The sequence below is a fragment of the Ahaetulla prasina genome, chromosome 2, assembly GCF_028640845.1.
Source record: "Ahaetulla prasina isolate Xishuangbanna chromosome 2, ASM2864084v1, whole genome shotgun sequence".
Classification (NCBI taxonomy): Eukaryota; Metazoa; Chordata; class Lepidosauria; order Squamata; family Colubridae; genus Ahaetulla; species Ahaetulla prasina.
The window spans coordinates 43665367-43682552 of NC_080540.1; the positions used below are offsets into that span (position 1 = coordinate 43665367).

The 17186-nt window shown below is 39.5% G+C and overlaps 1 protein-coding gene across 14 annotated transcripts in view; it reads right to left on the bottom strand.

The window, feature by feature from the left end:
- The window catches only part of FOXP1 (forkhead box P1), a 755498-nt gene that overhangs the window by 526183 nt on the left and 212129 nt on the right, over window positions 1-17186 (bottom strand). For all 14 annotated transcript variants that reach the window (XM_058168797.1, XM_058168786.1, XM_058168800.1 and 11 more), the window contains one exon: window positions 5537-5645. The gene's annotated coding sequence lies outside the window, so the exon portion shown is untranslated. The remainder of the gene's footprint in view (window positions 1-5536; window positions 5646-17186) is intronic.

Here is a 17186-nt window from a genome sequence, read left to right on the forward strand (position 1 = left end):
TAAGATTTTTTTTTTAAAAAAAAAGTCCCCACGATAAATAGAACAGTACATGTTACATCCTTCGAATATGGTTTTAGTCAGCGCTCTTTTCCCTAATTTCAGTGCCAATATTCAGTCATCTTTATCCTATAAGTGAAAATCAGCTTCTCTTTTAAATACTTGAAGAATTACAAGAAAAATATTGTGCACCACTGAACATCAGAGCATCTTGAGTACAATCAATCTCTTTATTACATGGAATGCTTTATTAAATTAAATCACTCAAAAGCTTTGAAAGCAGAACTATTAATTTCATCTGGAATGAATAACAAGCCACAAAACTGTATTTTTAAAAAGAATTGCTTTCTTGATAGGACAATAAATAAGCCATACGCCGTTCTCTCTCCCTCTCTCTATTTCTTTCTCTCTCTCTCTCTCTTAAAGGAAGTGGTAAACTTAAGTCATGCTAAATTTAGGCTATTATCTATGCAGCATAAATTTCACTTCTGTGTATAAATGCTAACTTGCATATTTCTCCATGGTAACTAAAACTATGATTAAAACAACAGTGAAACCAGCCTTCAAAACCACCTGTTTAAGTAAGAACAATCTAATTTATAAAAAAATAGAAAAAGTAAAATAAAAACCTAAATTTCAGACATGTCATGGGAATTTAAATCTCATTTTCCCTAATTGAAAGCCTTCATTTCCATGATCTAATTGTAAAGTACATGGTTTGGGTTGGAATAATTCTTCTTTTAAAATCATGTAATTTCTTCACATATTGTTAACCTAACAGAAGTAGCATTTTAAGATTAGAAATAATAAGACTTTAATAAGCCTTTCCAAAAAGAAAATTATTTTGCTCCTTGAAAGGATTAATTTACCTAGAAAGTATCTATTTTTATAATATGGCAAAAATTAAAGAGATGAAAACCCTGTACTAAAATTCTCATTAATTATGGTAAGACACCTTCAAAGCCTGTCTTTCTACTAAGATACCCTTGTTTTTTCTAATGGAGAAATTGATCGCTTTTAGGGATCATATTAAGTAAAGATAGCCAACATATGATATGAATTAGTCTAATTACAGTATTCAAATGTTGAATATTTTAATAGAAATGCTAAGTATATGTGTGTTTAATATCTAAGACATGTAATAATAAAATATATTATCCATGCTCTGAACACACAAATCAATTTATGTTGCATAACTGCAGACACCCAATACAAAATTTTACTGGAATTTAAAAACTTGCTATTTTTTCTGGATCTCATTGTTATAATTTCCATGTATCATTAAAAAGTTAAGATTTAGCTGCTATACTGTATCGTAAACACTAATAAAATATAATTTAATGTTAAATTTCAATGATTTATTTTCCTTCATTTACATCACACCATTTCTGCAACAACAATGTATATGGCTGTAATATTTAGCCAGTCAATCTTTAGAAAATATTGTGGCTGAAACTAAGAAACTAATACAGTGCACTTCCTGGCAAGTGGGAACTTGAATACTAAACTTGTAGGTCTTCCTTTAGTCTAGAAGAGTACACCAAAGTAGTTGTTGATAGATAACATATGTGATAACATATCCTGAAAGTGGTGCACAGCTATTGTTTATACAAAATTCCTTTATTATACTATATATTACTTTAGATGATATACAGTAAATCAATTAGTAGCCAGATTTTAATAAAGCCATGATTCCAAGAGGATATATGGATTATGTTTCCAAAATATTGAAACTTGAAACTATGACTTGCAACAATTTTCTGAGATCATGGATTTTTTGGGGCAGGCAATAGTATGTCAATCACAATAACTGCCATGGAAGAGACCATGATCCACCACTCCTCCTTGTTTCTTCTGGGATTTTTGGAACAATTTAATATATTTAATTACTGTAGTCCCATTACGTTTGTAGTATTAGCCTCTGGGATCTGGTATGTAAGCAGTGTAAGTCAAGGTTCATTCTCTGAAAATCTATCTGTCTCTTCATGGATGTTTGAAATTCCTTCGTTGCCATTGAATATTGTCAGAGCTGATTTATTTAGCATATGGCAAATATGTCAGAGCTGAATGTGGATGCTACTTGGATATAAAGGGAGCCTAAGTAGACAAACACAATTAAACTTTAGCTTTATTTAGTTCATGCAATCTTTCACCATTAACTAGTGTGAAAAATAAACTCCCCTCCCTCACCAGTACAATTATAAGTAGTCCTTGATTTATAACCTTGCGCTTCAAGGTTTTGGTGAACGTCTTTAAAGCGCTCCATGGCATAGGGCTGGGCTATTTACGGGACCGCCTACTGCTACCGAATACCTCTCACCGACCCGTGCGCTCTCACAGAGAGGGACTCCTCAGGGTGCCATCGGCGCGACAGTGTCGTCTGGCGACGCCCAGGGGAAGGGCCTTCTCTGTGGGGGCTCCCGCCCTCTGGAACGAACTCCCCCCAGGACTCCGTCAACTTCCGGACCTCCGAACCTTTCGTCGCGAGCTTAAAACTCACTTATTCATCTGCGCAGGACTGGATTAGTTTTTAAATTTATGGGTTTTTTAATGGGTTTTTTATTATTTATCCTAAATTTTTAATCTCGGCCAATTGAATAAGTTTTTTAATTGTATTTTAATTGTATTTATATTGTAATATTATTGTGTATTTTTATCTGGCTGTGAACCGCCCTGAGTCCTTCGGGAGAAGGGCGGTATAAAAATTTAAATAATAAATAAATAAATAAATAAATAATAACCAGTTCAAAATTACAACAGGGCCCAGAAGAAGGTATCTTATGCCAGTAAAGCATTTTTGGCTGTCAAGATGTGCCATACCCATCCCCCACAGTCACATAACCGCAGGCGACATTTGGAGGGGGTCTGGAATTTTTTGTCAATTTCCACAGAAAATGCCTATTCTAGAGAATAAGAGAACACTTATGACCAGTGTTTTCATTTAACATGAATATGACTTGACTTAATGACAATGATTCATTTAATGATCACCACATTAAAGATAGGAACATCAGATCCATTCACATGGGTGATTCAAATTATAACCATAGTGTCTTATGACCAGCAATTCAGTCCTAATTGTGGTCATAAGTCGAAGGCTATGACCACAACCAAACACTATCTGTTCTTGGTCACCAGTTTCAACTGATTATTTCAGGCCTTAGTGCAACATTTCTATGAAGTTAAGTTAACTTCATACAGTTAAAGTTAACTCTTAACATAAGAATTAAGATTTTCACTTGGAAATTCCTAAAATGTTAAATTTGTCCTTCATTCATTCTACTATATGTTCCACTGATGTTCTACATAATTCACTGTTAGAAACAGAGTTATTATTTCCTTCAATGACTAAGTTATGCAGATCCCAAGACAAGAAACAATGTCTAAACTATGACAATATGAAGTTCTTGTTAGGTTTTTTTCCCTGCTAGATATAATGGCAATAACACTTAGATTTATATAATGCTCCATATTGCTTTACAGCACTAAGTGGTTTACAATGTCAGCATATTGCCCCCAACAAACTGGCTCTTCATTTTACCAAGAAGGTAAAATGAAGAGTAAATTACCTTTACTCAGAAGGATGGAAGGCTGATCAAATTCCTGGCAGTGGGCAGAGATTGCCTGCAATACTGCCTTCTAACCACTGGGCCATCACAGTTCCTAATGCCTGATAAATTTCACTTTTTGACCTGTGGGCCTAAATACCATTTTTCTAAACATCCAGAAGGTCATCAAAGTGCTTTTCAGAAAATGTAAGATGGACATGGACTTTGTGTGTGTGTGTGTGTGTGTGTGTGTGTGTGTGTGTGTGTGTGTGTGTGAACAATGGCTTCTTTCTACTGACACATGCCATTTATTGCTTTTCTGATAAACACCAAGCGCATTTGAAAGAGAATTGGAAATACGTAGATGTTGTTCTGAAGTTCTTCGTGTCAAGTTTAACCTGCACTATAGTGCAAATCGTTGAAAGATGCATGTCTCTGAGGACTGATAAAATATCAGTTTTAGAAATGGTGCCATCATCCCTTCTAAGCTTATGGGCATCAATTACTTTTATTGTAAGGCCTTCAGAAATTTCTTCTGAATTGGGGATAGTGTGCTCTAGAATCTTCATTTATGTAATGTGGTGAAGGGAGCCTATGTTTGTCAGATTTATATAGGAAAAAGTTGGTTTACGTTATGACTGATTGTCCAATGAAGTTCTTCAGTTATCCATCCAATTGGTGCATTTGCACTGGTGGCAAGGAAGGCAGTGATTTCAAGTTACATGCCAGACAACCTAGGTTATGAAATAAATGAAACAACTCCAAACTTTGCTATTATGCTACTTTGCTATTAGGGTGCGCAACTTGGGCGTTCTCCTGGATGGACGGCTGTCCTTTGAAGATCATTTGACGGCCGTCTCCAGGAGAGCTTTTTACCCGGTTCACCTGGTTCGCCCTTTCTAGACCGGGATGCCCTATGCATGGTCACTCACGCTCTCGTGACATCTCGTCTGGATTACTGCAATGCTCTCTACATGGGGCTCCCCTTGAGGAGCACCCGGAGGCTCCAGTTAGTTCAGAACGCGGCTGCGCGGGTGATAGAGGGAGCCCCTCGTGGCTCCCATGTGACACTTCTCCTGCGCAGACTGCACTGGCTACCTGTGGCCTTCCGGGTGCGCTTCAAGGTTCTGGTAACTATCTTCAAAGCGCTCCATGGCATAGTGCCGGGTTACTTACGGGACCGTCTGCTGCCACCGAATGTCTTTCACCGACCCGTGCGCTCTCACAGAGAGGGACTCCTCAGGTTGCCGTCGGCAGGCAGTGCCGACTGGCGACACCCAGGGGAAGGGCCTTCTCTGTGGGGGCTCCCACCCTCTGGAACGAACTTCCCCCAGGACTCTGCCAACTTCCTGACCTTCGAACCTTTCGCCGCGAGCTTAAGACACATCTATTTATCTGCGCAGGACTGGACTAGAATTTTAAATTTTGAATTTGGTTTTAATGGGGTTTTATTATTTGTATTGCTATTTTTAAATATTCGGCCTTATGTAATAAGTTTTTTAATTGATATGTTATTTTGTATTTATATGTATGTTTTATCTGGCTGTAAACCACCCTGAGTCCCTAGGGAGATAGGGCAGTATAAAAATGCGAAAAATAAATAAATAAATAAAATAAAAAAAATTATTGTTCACTTAGATTCCTTTTACATAATAGTTGCCCTAAATAAAGCTATCACAACAGTCAGCGGTAAACCCATGCAAAAAAGTAGAACATTAAAAAGGGGGGAAGCACTTTTACCATGGAATTGTATTCTGCTCTCAATTACAGTGGTATAACTTTCTTGATTACTTAAAGTCACTATTATAAAATTGGAGAATCCCTACTATAAAATATCACACCCATATTAATTATACCCTCATTACTGAAAATTAAGCATTTATTTGGGCTCATTATGATTAATATCTCTAAAATAATTTCCATGAAAAAACACATCCTTCCTTCCTCCTGAGCCACATTTATACTTTAAAGTAAAATATACAAATACTTACAATCACAGTGGGGTTCTAAGCATGAGAGGATCCAAGTTTAACCATGTAAACTGCATAGTAAAGATATGCAAGTTGAATCAAGTTGATCAACCTTGGTGTTTTTCTTCACCTATTTAAAATAAAAAACAAGAACTGAATGTCGGTGCTACGAAATAGTGTTGCTGATGTCATCAGATGGGTCTACTTTTACTCACTTAATAAAAAATTCTATCCATCAGAAAAGAAAAAAATAAGCATTCAAACTCTGTCAGCCATTATTACATTCCTCCAGAATATATTTCTTTTTAGTAGTTTTAAATAACTAAGAACTAGTAACTTTATTGTACAATCATTTTATGGTAATATTCTAAACATCTAATTTTTATGTGAATTTCTTAAACAGAATAGAACAGAATATCTTAATCAAACAAATCACTATGCAAATAATATATATCAAAATTACATACTGCTGCAAACCACATTTCTTCTAAGAGTTAAACCAAAGTCAAAGGTTTTTTTCATGGTGGTTTTATTTCTAATTTTGATCACAGGTCACTAGAAAATTATAGTGTGTAAAACTGGCCAATGTAAAAACATCCATGAAAATCATAGCAAAATAACCACTTCCTATTTGTTCCAATGGGGCAAATGAAAGAAAGCTTCCTCAAAAATTGTGCCTCTTACCATTATGGTTTAGTTCCAAGATCCCCCTTGCAATTGACATAACCACTTTGAAAAATCAATCACTTTGGAAGCAGATGCAATCCTGTTACACTAATTAAACTTTGTTTTGCACTAGAGTCATGCATTTGCAGTGTGTGTACAGTATGTAAATTATACAAATTACAAGAAAAGTTGATTAGCGTAATTCAAATCTCAGTGCAGTTGCTAAATTTAACAATGAATACAAATTATACTCAATCAGCTCATTTCTATATGTTAACTGTACAGCATGTATCACCAGCTTCAGAGCAATATGAAATAAAACTAAATAAGACGACTGCTAAATTAGAGATGATTTAGAGGAATATGAAGATGGAGTCAGGAGGGTATTTTTTTAAAAGAAAAAAAATTGGAACTCCTAATAAACAGTCAACTTACGACCAAAATTGGAACTGCAATTTCCATTGCTAAACAGTACAATTGTTAAATGCGTCACATTCAGTTTTTTGACATTTTTTGCCACTGTCAAGTGAATCCAACCACCACCACCCCTTGACTTTGTCAGAAGTCTCCTACAAAGACAGCAAATGAAAATTGCATGATCCTGAAATGCTGCAAGCTGGTGCCCACAAGCGCCCAAATTATGTCACTGTGGGATGCTGTGACGGTCGTAAGTGTAAAAATTTGTCATCAGTTACTTTTTCAGCAACATCACAACCTTGAACAGTTAAACAAATGGTCATAAGTCTAGGACTACCTGTACTCTTATAATTAATTCTAATGCCTTCAATAATGTTTATATAGAAGCCAATTCAAGTGTTCAGTTCCAAGACTATTCAAGTCTCTCACTGATACAACTCCAATAATGGTGAGCCGACACATATTCATCTGGAATAAAACCTAGAACACTATGGAAATTTATGACTTGTAAACTCTTTTCTGATACCTATAGAAATGTGGTTTTTTTTCAAAAGATACAACCCAAATCTTGTACTTTAACACAGAGCTCTACACATTGTTCTCATACATTGACAAACATTTACAAAGTAATGCATTTTTCTTAGAAATTGTTAGAAATACTACTTTTGCACAGTAAACAGTGCTAGTATACTAGGAAGAAACATAACAAAAGACAATAGAATCATATACAGTATCTAAACTCACCTTAATGTTTATTTGTTGGGTATTTTAAGTTTACTTGTATATATTCAATATTGTCAAAGTTGTATATATTGGTTAACCAATGCAATAATAATTTTAAGACAATTGTAAATTCTATTTATTTACTGGGTTTTTTTAATTTTCCACCCACAACGTCCTTCACATTTTCTTCTTTGTGTAGTCATTTATTTTCTTTAAATGTATAAAGGTATAATTGTCATAAGACATTCTTATTAAGAAAAATGCCGGATGTTGCTTCAAAATTGTCATTTATGGTGACCTCCATTAATACCCGAGTAAGTGTAACAGTGGCCATTGAATTGATGGCACACGCCAGTTTAAATCAGGATTGCTGAATGGACCACAAATAAGGCTCAGTAATAAACTCAGTGGCCTAGTCTAAATAAATGAATTTTCACTTCCACCACAATCAATAGAACAAGTTAATTGTATGATCTTTGGCTTGTTAAAAAGAAAACAATAAATGATCTAATTTAGAGGGTGTTTGCAAGGTTAAGCCAAGAGAAAGGGAGTTAAGTATTCTGTAGAGTGAGATTGCTATTTCAATTGGGGAAAAAATAATACTAAATTAATTTTGACAGATTCCAAAGACCATATTAGCTTACTGTAGCATAAACAAAAAATAAGAGCTTTTATATCTCATAGCCCATCCTTTGCAATCTTTTTCAGCTGTATTGGACTTCAATTCTTATTGTCCCCAGCCGGAATGACAGTCATCCTTGCTATGGCTTCAAATGATAGAGATATAATCAAAGACATCTGGAGAGCATCAAATTGGAAAAGGCTTTCATAAACTAACAAGCTTTCATAGACTAAAGGCTACTTCATCACACTGAACACCAGCAACTGATGTTCGATGAAGTGGAATATCTGACCTATAAAAATGAATATTGCAATAAATTGGTTACTTTTTAAGGTATCACTGAGTACCAGTTTAAGATTAATGGAGTGGATACATAAAACGGCATAACCAAACACGCAAATAAATCACAAACAAATAAATTTCAGGATCTGGATTTTTAATGACAGAATTGGGAACAATAAAGTCACAAAAGTAGGGGTGGGCAAAAAAATTTTTTTTCTTGTTAACCTCTTCGAAATCTTGGTGCGTCTTATACTCCGAAAAATATGGTGATTTTTATTTTACTGATTTTATTGTTTCTTTTGCTATATATATTTATCTGTGAGTTGTAAGCTGCCCACATCTTAGCTTTAAGTATGGTGACTCTACAGGTGTTCTAAATAAATAACTAAAACTTTTGAGACACTCCAGATTGCTTGCCCCAATGTATACATCCTATTGTTTTCAGTATTGGTTTTTCCCCTTCAAACAGCTGAAATATGCAACCACTAGAGAAGCAACTGAATAGGATACATTAAGATGCTCATAGAGACAAATGTGATTATCTGAAACCATGTAGAATTACAGAATGGGATCTTGTAGAACAATCATCACAAAGGTACTTTTTCAGGAGGCAACTGGACTTTCTTGTTTTTTCTTTGAAGATGTTTTGTTTCTCATCCAAGAAGCTTCTTCAGCTCTAACAGGATAGTGGGGAATGTCCCCACTATCAGAGCTGAAGAAGTTTCTTGGATGAGAAGCAAAACATTTTCAAAGAAAAAACAAAAAAGTCCAGTTGCCTTCTGAAAAAGTACCTTTGGGACAATCATGACCTGGATGACTGAGAATCTCTACAGAATGTAGAATAATCAGTTCTTTGAATCAGGAGTTCCAAAAATCAAAGGGTATGCTTCTACTATAATGTCCACAGCAACTGTGATGGAAGAAGCTATAATGCGTGATATGGGTATAACCTAAACTTACAACTCACACAACTTCAACACACCTGTCCATTTTTCTTTAAAAGTGTTCTGCTATCTTGTATTGTACTCTATAACAAAAACTCAGTACATCACACCTAAAAATGTACTGGTTATTTATTTTTTTGACTTTTTTCTAAATTTGATAACTCTCTAAATTGGTAGTCTCCGTGATCTGAAGGAGACTTATGCAAGTCAGGCTATTTAACTGAAATGTAACTATCATGATTGGCAGCTGCTCCACAGGGTTTCAAAGTAAACCTAGTTCCTTCAGCATGCAAAGCAGAGATTCAACCACAGAATTACAGCTCTTTTATGCTTCATGAAAAATTAGGATTCATTCATAGAGTAGAAAAGAATTCAGTGGATAAATGACAAGATAGCATGACTAATTTAGCAACAGCACTGAAACTTATTTACCACTTCATAGTGCTATACAGCCCTCTCTAAGAGTCAGCACATTGCCCCCTACAATCTGACTTCTCATTTTATCTACCTTGGAAGGATGGAAGGCTGAGTCAACCTTGAGCCTAGTGAGACCTGAACTGCCAAACTGCTGGCAGCCCATGACCAGCAGAAGTAGCCTGCAGTACTGCATTCTAAACACTGCGCCATCCCAGTTCAAAAAGGTATATTCCTTTTTTTCCAATTAGCAAATCAAGGATTCACAGTGCCTGTATATTTCTAGTTAAGATCCTCAGTTAAGGTTTAAACATCAAGAATGCTAGACAAGTTTTTTTTTAAAAAAAAAAACAGCCTTACTCAATTATTATGCAAACTGGATATGCAGCTCACTTTTTATAAACATGACCTAAATTGGTCAAATTACATCTGTTAGAAGGAAAGGTTTTTTGCACTTTCAGCTATACATGCGTTGGGATTTCTTTAACCCAGGATGGTAAATTATCAGAATCAAGGCTTATCTGAAAACAAGTTTCTGTCAGCTAAATGTGCAATATCCTAGAGATATTAGTGTCCAATACAATGATGTATCAAAATGGTGACTATTATTTGAGCAAGGCTGGTGGTATCTAGGTTAATATAGATATCAGTTGTGTGATATATTCAGAAAGTAGTTCCTGAATGGGATTGTTAGTGAGTCAGATGACAGACAATAAATATATGCTTAATACAGAAAAGTTCTTGATCAATCAAAACATCAAGGAATTTAATGTACTCTTTAAAAAATACTTACAAGCATATTTAGAACCCTCAGAATTTGTTGAAATGGGTAGTATATAAGCAATGAGAAAAGTGGGATGGGACCGGATGGGACAGAATAGAAATTATGTCAACACATTCATGTGTTTTCTGACTATTCTGCAATATCTCAATCATTCATTCATTCATTCATTCATTCATTCATTCATTCACACACACACACACACACACATATACACACACTTCGAGACAATTTCATATCACTAGTATAAAATGTGATTATACAGAACTGCTTTCTGTTTCAAATCATTTGATACTGTAGTAAATCCAGAATGGTCTATTTATTTATTTATTTATTTTATTTTATTAAATTTTTATACCGCCCTTCTCCCGAAGGACTCAGGGCGGTGTACAGCCAAGACTAGTAAATTGGGTAATAGCTAGAATTCTTTGATTACCAACCTAATGTAGGGAAAATTCAGAGTGCTGGTTATTTCTTAGAAAGTCATAACAATATAGGTCTAAACTATTTGAAAGACTGTTTTCTCATTAAGAAAATATTGAGTAAGATCTCAGAGAGAGGTTTTCCTGATCTTACCACAATCAGGGGAATATTTTGGTGAACCATGACACAATACTTTTTCTGAAGTTTTTCCAAGGATTCTGCAACTGAAGGTTCATTACCTTCTACAACCAGACAAACACATTCTCAGTTATACAACTGGCAAACCAAAAGTTGGTTTGTCTAATGAAACAGATTTTAATGACTGGCAAGCAAATACTGTTACTGAAATAATCTTCAGAGTTATCATGTAAGATATACATATGCATGTCCAAGGAAAGGTTAGATAGCCATCTGTTGGAGATGCTTAATTTGAATTCCTGAACAGAATGAAAGGTTAGATTCAACGACCTTCATGGCCTCTTTTGACTATGATTCCTAGCAATAACTGTGTCAGTGACAAGAAACTGGTGCCTATAATGTTCAGATACTTCATTCCTATTTCACATGACTCAATTAAGGGTTTTTTTCCCTGAGAAAAAAAAAGCTTTTAACAACCACATCTGTTCTTTAATAAATCACTGTACTTTGTCTTCCTGCCAAAACTCCTCCTTTATCTAACTTACATCTTCATGAGGAGATAGGAAATCACATATTACAGTGGTGACAAACAATTGTAATTATGTCATTAGTAGCCATTTAGACTACAAAAGTTCTCAAAAAGGAAATATAATGAACAATAAGAAATATAGGATAATACATTGATCACAGTTATAATCCGCTTTTTACTTCACAAGTGTAAAAAGCTGGCATAATTCATGGGCACAGCAGGCAATAATAGTATATCACTTTATGAACTATGCAGCTATTTTATTCCCCTAGCTACTTTAAAATAAAAAAGCTTTTTAATAGCTTGATTTAGACATAAAAGTTATTTATGATGCTTCATTGATTATAATATTTACTTCTTGAACTTTCAATTGAAGCAATTGTTTCTGAGATACTAACACAAACTACATTATCAAAGACCTCTCAAGAAAGAAATTTATACTGCTAAAAATTGAAACAGAAATGTTAGTATAGCTTAGGAACTCAGGGTTTCATTCAATGGTAGGATCAGAAAATAAGGGGCCATACGCAACTAATGGTTGCCAGTTTTTGAATCTCTGTTTTAAAAGAGGCCTAACAAGCTGCTGAGATTGCATGACATAAAGTATGGTCAGGACTTTAGAATAATTCAGGTGACTAGACCTTTCAGTTCTATTAAGATTCAGTGAAGCCAGAACTGATCAGGTTTATGAAAATATAGAAAAACATTCAACATAAAAAAAATCTAATTGTTTACCTTATATATGGACTTTCCTATCAAAAAACTACAGCAAGTGATACTTTATTTTAGTCTGTTTACTACCATATCACTTTATTCAATGCTTTACAGACTTTTAAAGAAATTACAGGAAAATTAATAGCATATTTTTGTCTTTGGAAATCTTCTATTTCTTCAGAGGAATTCAGGCTGTATCGAGAGCGCTACTTAAAACTGAAAATGCATTAAAGGAGAATATAACTGACAGTTAAAATTGTATTAAAATCTGTACAAAAAGATAAAAGAGATATGTAATTCAAAGAATCAATATTCTTTACCTGAGAACTGTCAACAAGGCATTTTGACTTAAATATGTCAGAGAAATACAACTCAATATATTATTGAAAATTATGTAAGAATACACACCATACATTTTCTTAAGCATTCTTATGCAGTTTACATGTAAGAAGGCTTTTTTAAAAATTGTAAAAATTGAGGCTTTGTTTTATTTTAAAATACTCTCTTCCAATAATAAGACTCTGACTAGTGCACAAGAAAATTACATTTTTTTAAAAAAAAGCAACATCCTACCCCAATAAAAGCAATAGACATGATTTGGCCACAATCATGCTAGAGAAAAAGCACCATGAAACAAGATGTTTTTCTGTTCTATTTAATGTTTTGACATCTATGTATGCAAAATTTGTACACTAACCATACATACCATTCTAAAGGACTATGTCCAACTATCAAAGCGTGTCCACAAATGTAGTCACTTTTGTATAGTTGCAGCTACCATAAAAAGGCTGTGTGAAGAGTGCGACATGCATGTCTGGTACAACCATATGCAGTAAGAAACTGCAAAAAGCTAGTCTGTCACAAACATACTTAAAATGGATCCACTGATATGTGGCACTTTGGAAATCAGATTCCCCTCAGTAATAATGAACGCAAGTATATGTCTGAATCATTGATATGCCACATATAATTTGTACAAATCAACTGTTTCTTATCTAGGTATTCATCACAATTATATATGACATCATTTCAAACAACAATACACACACACACACACACGAAAACCACTCACACCATAATCAAGAGCTGGTTCTTCTGCGCATGCGCGAAATGGTGGCGAAATGAAATCTGTGGAGACGGCAGGCTGGGCATCCCTGGCTGAGGCGCCGTTTCGGCTGACTGCTGGGCTGCTTGGGTCCCCCGCTCCGAGATACCATCATGCCGGCGACTGAGGGAGAGGTCTTTGGACTTCGTTGGACCCTCGGTGGCCGAGAACGGAGCTGGAGTCGGGGAGGACGAGCGGCGGATGGCGGCGGCTATTTCATGGCGCAGGGCGGTGTTCCGGCCTGGTCCAGCCCGATTCCCGGCTGCAACGGTCATCGGCGGCATAGTGGTGGGGCCTGATCCCTGGCCTGATCCCTGGCCGTGATTTGTGTCGACCTGACTCCCGGCCTGACTCCTGGTCGCGACTTTCAATGGCGGCGTCAATGGCAGGGCATCATCAGCGGCTTTAGCAGTAGGCCTGGGGCATCCATCTTGCCGGGCTGCCGGGCGGCTTATTGATCCCCGTTTTGAGGAGTCATCATGTTGGCAGCCTGGGGAGAGGCCGTTGGGACTTTGCGGGTCCCTTGGTTGCCATGGACGGAGTCAGAGTCGGGGAGGGCGTGTGGCCCTTTCGAAGTGTTGGGGCGACGTTTCCAGCCTTGTCTGGTCGGGTTCGGCCTAGTCCATGGCCACTATTTCCATCAGTGGCTTGAGGATGTTGTTGGCAGGCCGTTTTGGCTTTTGGCGATACACTTATAGTGACAATGATAACAGCAATGAAAATGACAATAACAACAATGACTATAATATTAACAACGATTATGATAACAACAACAATGACAATAATAACATCAAAGACAAGGACATGGACAGGGACAGGGGTGAAGCAGATAGCGGTGATGGATCACGGCCCAGCACTCGATTGTGGTGTGGCATCTACCCTGGGATCTTTATTATGACATCTATTGTCCTATGGGAGACTGAATGCCCAATTTTTTACCATCTTATGTCGGGCCTGGATTGGACTATTTGAATGAGTGTAATATCTACGCTGGTTAGGGATGGACCCTTTTTGCCGTTTTCTTTCTTCTCCATGAGATATTCGCCAAGTGAACTCTTACGACTGCGAGGTTCCCCCGCCTCACAGGAATGGCCCTCCGTACTATCAAGGGCCTGCCTTAATGAAGGGTCATGGGACCCATAGAGGGGGCATGCGTCCAAGAAGAACCTTTGGGGGTTTTTAGATAGGTTTTTAAAGAGGGGTTTTTTAAGGGGGGGAGGGATAAGATGGGCGGGGGGGAATCCCGTCGGGGAGGGGGGAGGGGAGGGGTCCAGTCCCTGCCCCTGCTCGTGGCGTTACTTCATCTGGTCCGAAGGCAGGGGGAAGGGGTACGTTCCAGGTTTAGAGGGTCGTTCCATCTGTACGGTAAGTGGGAGAGGCAGATATGGCGGAAGTGAGGGGCCGTATCGATCTTTGGTAGCACGTGCCCGCTGTTTAAAAGCTCCGGCCCCTCAGTCTTCACCTGTTCCCCGGGCAGTCAGGACCCTCAGAGCTTGGGCCTCCAGTTGATGTTGTGCAATGCACGGTCCGTGGTTAACAAAGCTCTCCTGATCTGTGATCTTATTCAGGGGGAGTCCGCGGACCTTATGGGCATTACGGACACCTGGTTGGGCACAGAAGGGGGTGTTCTCCTTGTCAAGCTGTGTCCTCTGGGTTTCCGAGCATTCCATCAACCGAGGGCCCAAGGTAGGGGTGGGGGGGTGGCGGTTGTTATTAGGGAAAGTCTACAGCCGAGGGAGTCCACTGTGCCTCAGATAGCCGGCTGTGAATCCGTCTTTGTGAGGTGGGGTCATAGGGGTCAGATGGGCTTGTTGATCACGTACCTGGCTCCTTGCTGCGTGACTACAGCCCTTCCCGAGCTGTTGGAGATGCTTACCGGATTGGCGGTTGAGACCTCCAGACTTATGGTCATGGGGGATTTCAACTTGCCATCGACCGGCTTAGCATTGACGGCGGCTCGGGAGTTCCAGGCCTCCATGACGGCCTTGGACCTGACTCAAGTAGTTGATGGCCCCACACACATTGGGGGAGGCACACTGGACCTGATTTATATCTCTGGACAGTGGTTAAATGATCTGGATTTAGGAGATTTAGTAACAGAGCCTCTGTCATGGTCAGATCATTTTCTTCTTCGCTTGGACTTTTGGACCGCTACCCACCACCGCAGGGAGACGGGACCAATACGGTGGTTCCGTCCCAGGCGCCTGATGGACCCTGGGAGGTTCCTGACGGAGCTTGGGCCGTTTTCTGAGGATCTTGCCCACGGCACCGCTGAAGAACTAGTCGCGGCTTGGGAACAGGCCGTGGCTGGAGCTTTGGACCGTGTCGTTCCTTTGCGGCCTCTGACCCGGCGTAGATCTCAACCAGCCCCTTGGTTCTCCGAGGATCTGAGGGAGATGAAACGCCGGAGAAGACACCTAGAGAGTACCTGGAGATCCAGCCGTTCCGAAGCTGACCGGACATTAGTTAGGTCTTATTCTAAGACCTACCTAGTGGCATTGAGGGAAGCGAAGCGTTTTTACGTTTCCTCCCTCATTGCGCCGGCAGATAACCGCCCAGATGCCCTGTTTCGGGTGACCCACTCTCTCCTTCATCAGGAGGTGCGGGATGACCCCTTGCAGGGACGTGCCGATGAGTTTAGTGGTTATCTATACAATAAAATCGCTCACTCCGGGATGGTTTGGATCAAAATTGGGATGATCCTGGTGAGAGGGCGGAGACTCGTCTTGTGGAGATTGTTTGGGATGAGTTTGACTCTGTGGCTCTCGAGGACGTGGACAGGCTGTTGGGGAGGCTGCATGCCACCACATGTTTACTGGACCCGCGCCCCTCCTGGTTGGTGCTGGCCACACAGGAGGTGACACGAGGCTGGTTCCGGGGGATCATTAACGCTTCTTTGTTGGAAGGGGTTTTCCCTGCTGCCTTGAAAGAGGCGGTGGTGAGACCCCTCCTCAAGAAGCCTTCCCTGGACCTAGCTGTTTTGGGAAATTATCGTCCGGTCTCCAACCTTCGCTTTGTTGCTAAGGTTGTAGAGAGTGTGGTGGCAAGTCAGCTACCCCAATACCTGGATGAAGCTGTCTATCTAGACCCGTTCCAGTCCAGCTTCCGGCCCAGATACAGTACGGAGACGGCTTTGGTCGCGTTGGTGGATGATCTCTGGAGGGCCAGGGACAGGGGTTGTTCCTCTGCCCTGGTCCTATTAGACCTCTCAGCGGCTTTTGATACCATCGACCATGGTATCTTGCTGCACCGGTTGGGGAGTTTGGGAGTGGGAGGCACCGTTTATCGGTGGTTCTCCTCCTATCTCTCTGACCGGTCGCAGACAGTGTTGACAGGGGGGCAGAGATCGACCGCGAGGCGCCTCACTTGGGGGGTGCCGCAGGGATCAATTCTCTCGCCTCTCCTGTTCAACATCTATATGAAGCCGCTGGGTGAGATCATCAGTGGCTTTGGGGTGAGATACCAACTGTACGCTGACGATACGCAGCTGTACTTTTCCACCCCAGACCACCCCAACGAAGCTATCGAAGTGCTGTCCCGGTGCCTGGAAGCCGTATGGGTCTGGATGGGGAGAAACAGGCTCAAGCTCAACCCTTCCAAGACGGAGCGGCTGTGGATGCCGGCACCCCGGTACAGTCAGCTGCAGCGAATCATTGGCCCCAATGGAAAGGGTGCGCAACTTGGGTGTTCTCCTGGATGGACGGCTGTCGTTTGAAGACCATTTGACGGCCATCTCCAGGAGAGCTTTTTACCAGCTTGCGCCCCTTCCTTGACCGGGATGCCCTGTGCACGGTCACTCACGCTCTTGTCACCTCTCGCTTGGATTATTGCAAGGCTCTCTACATGGGGCTCCCCTTGAAGTGCACCCGGAGGCTCCAGTTAGTTCAGAATGCAGCTGCGTGGGTGATAGAGG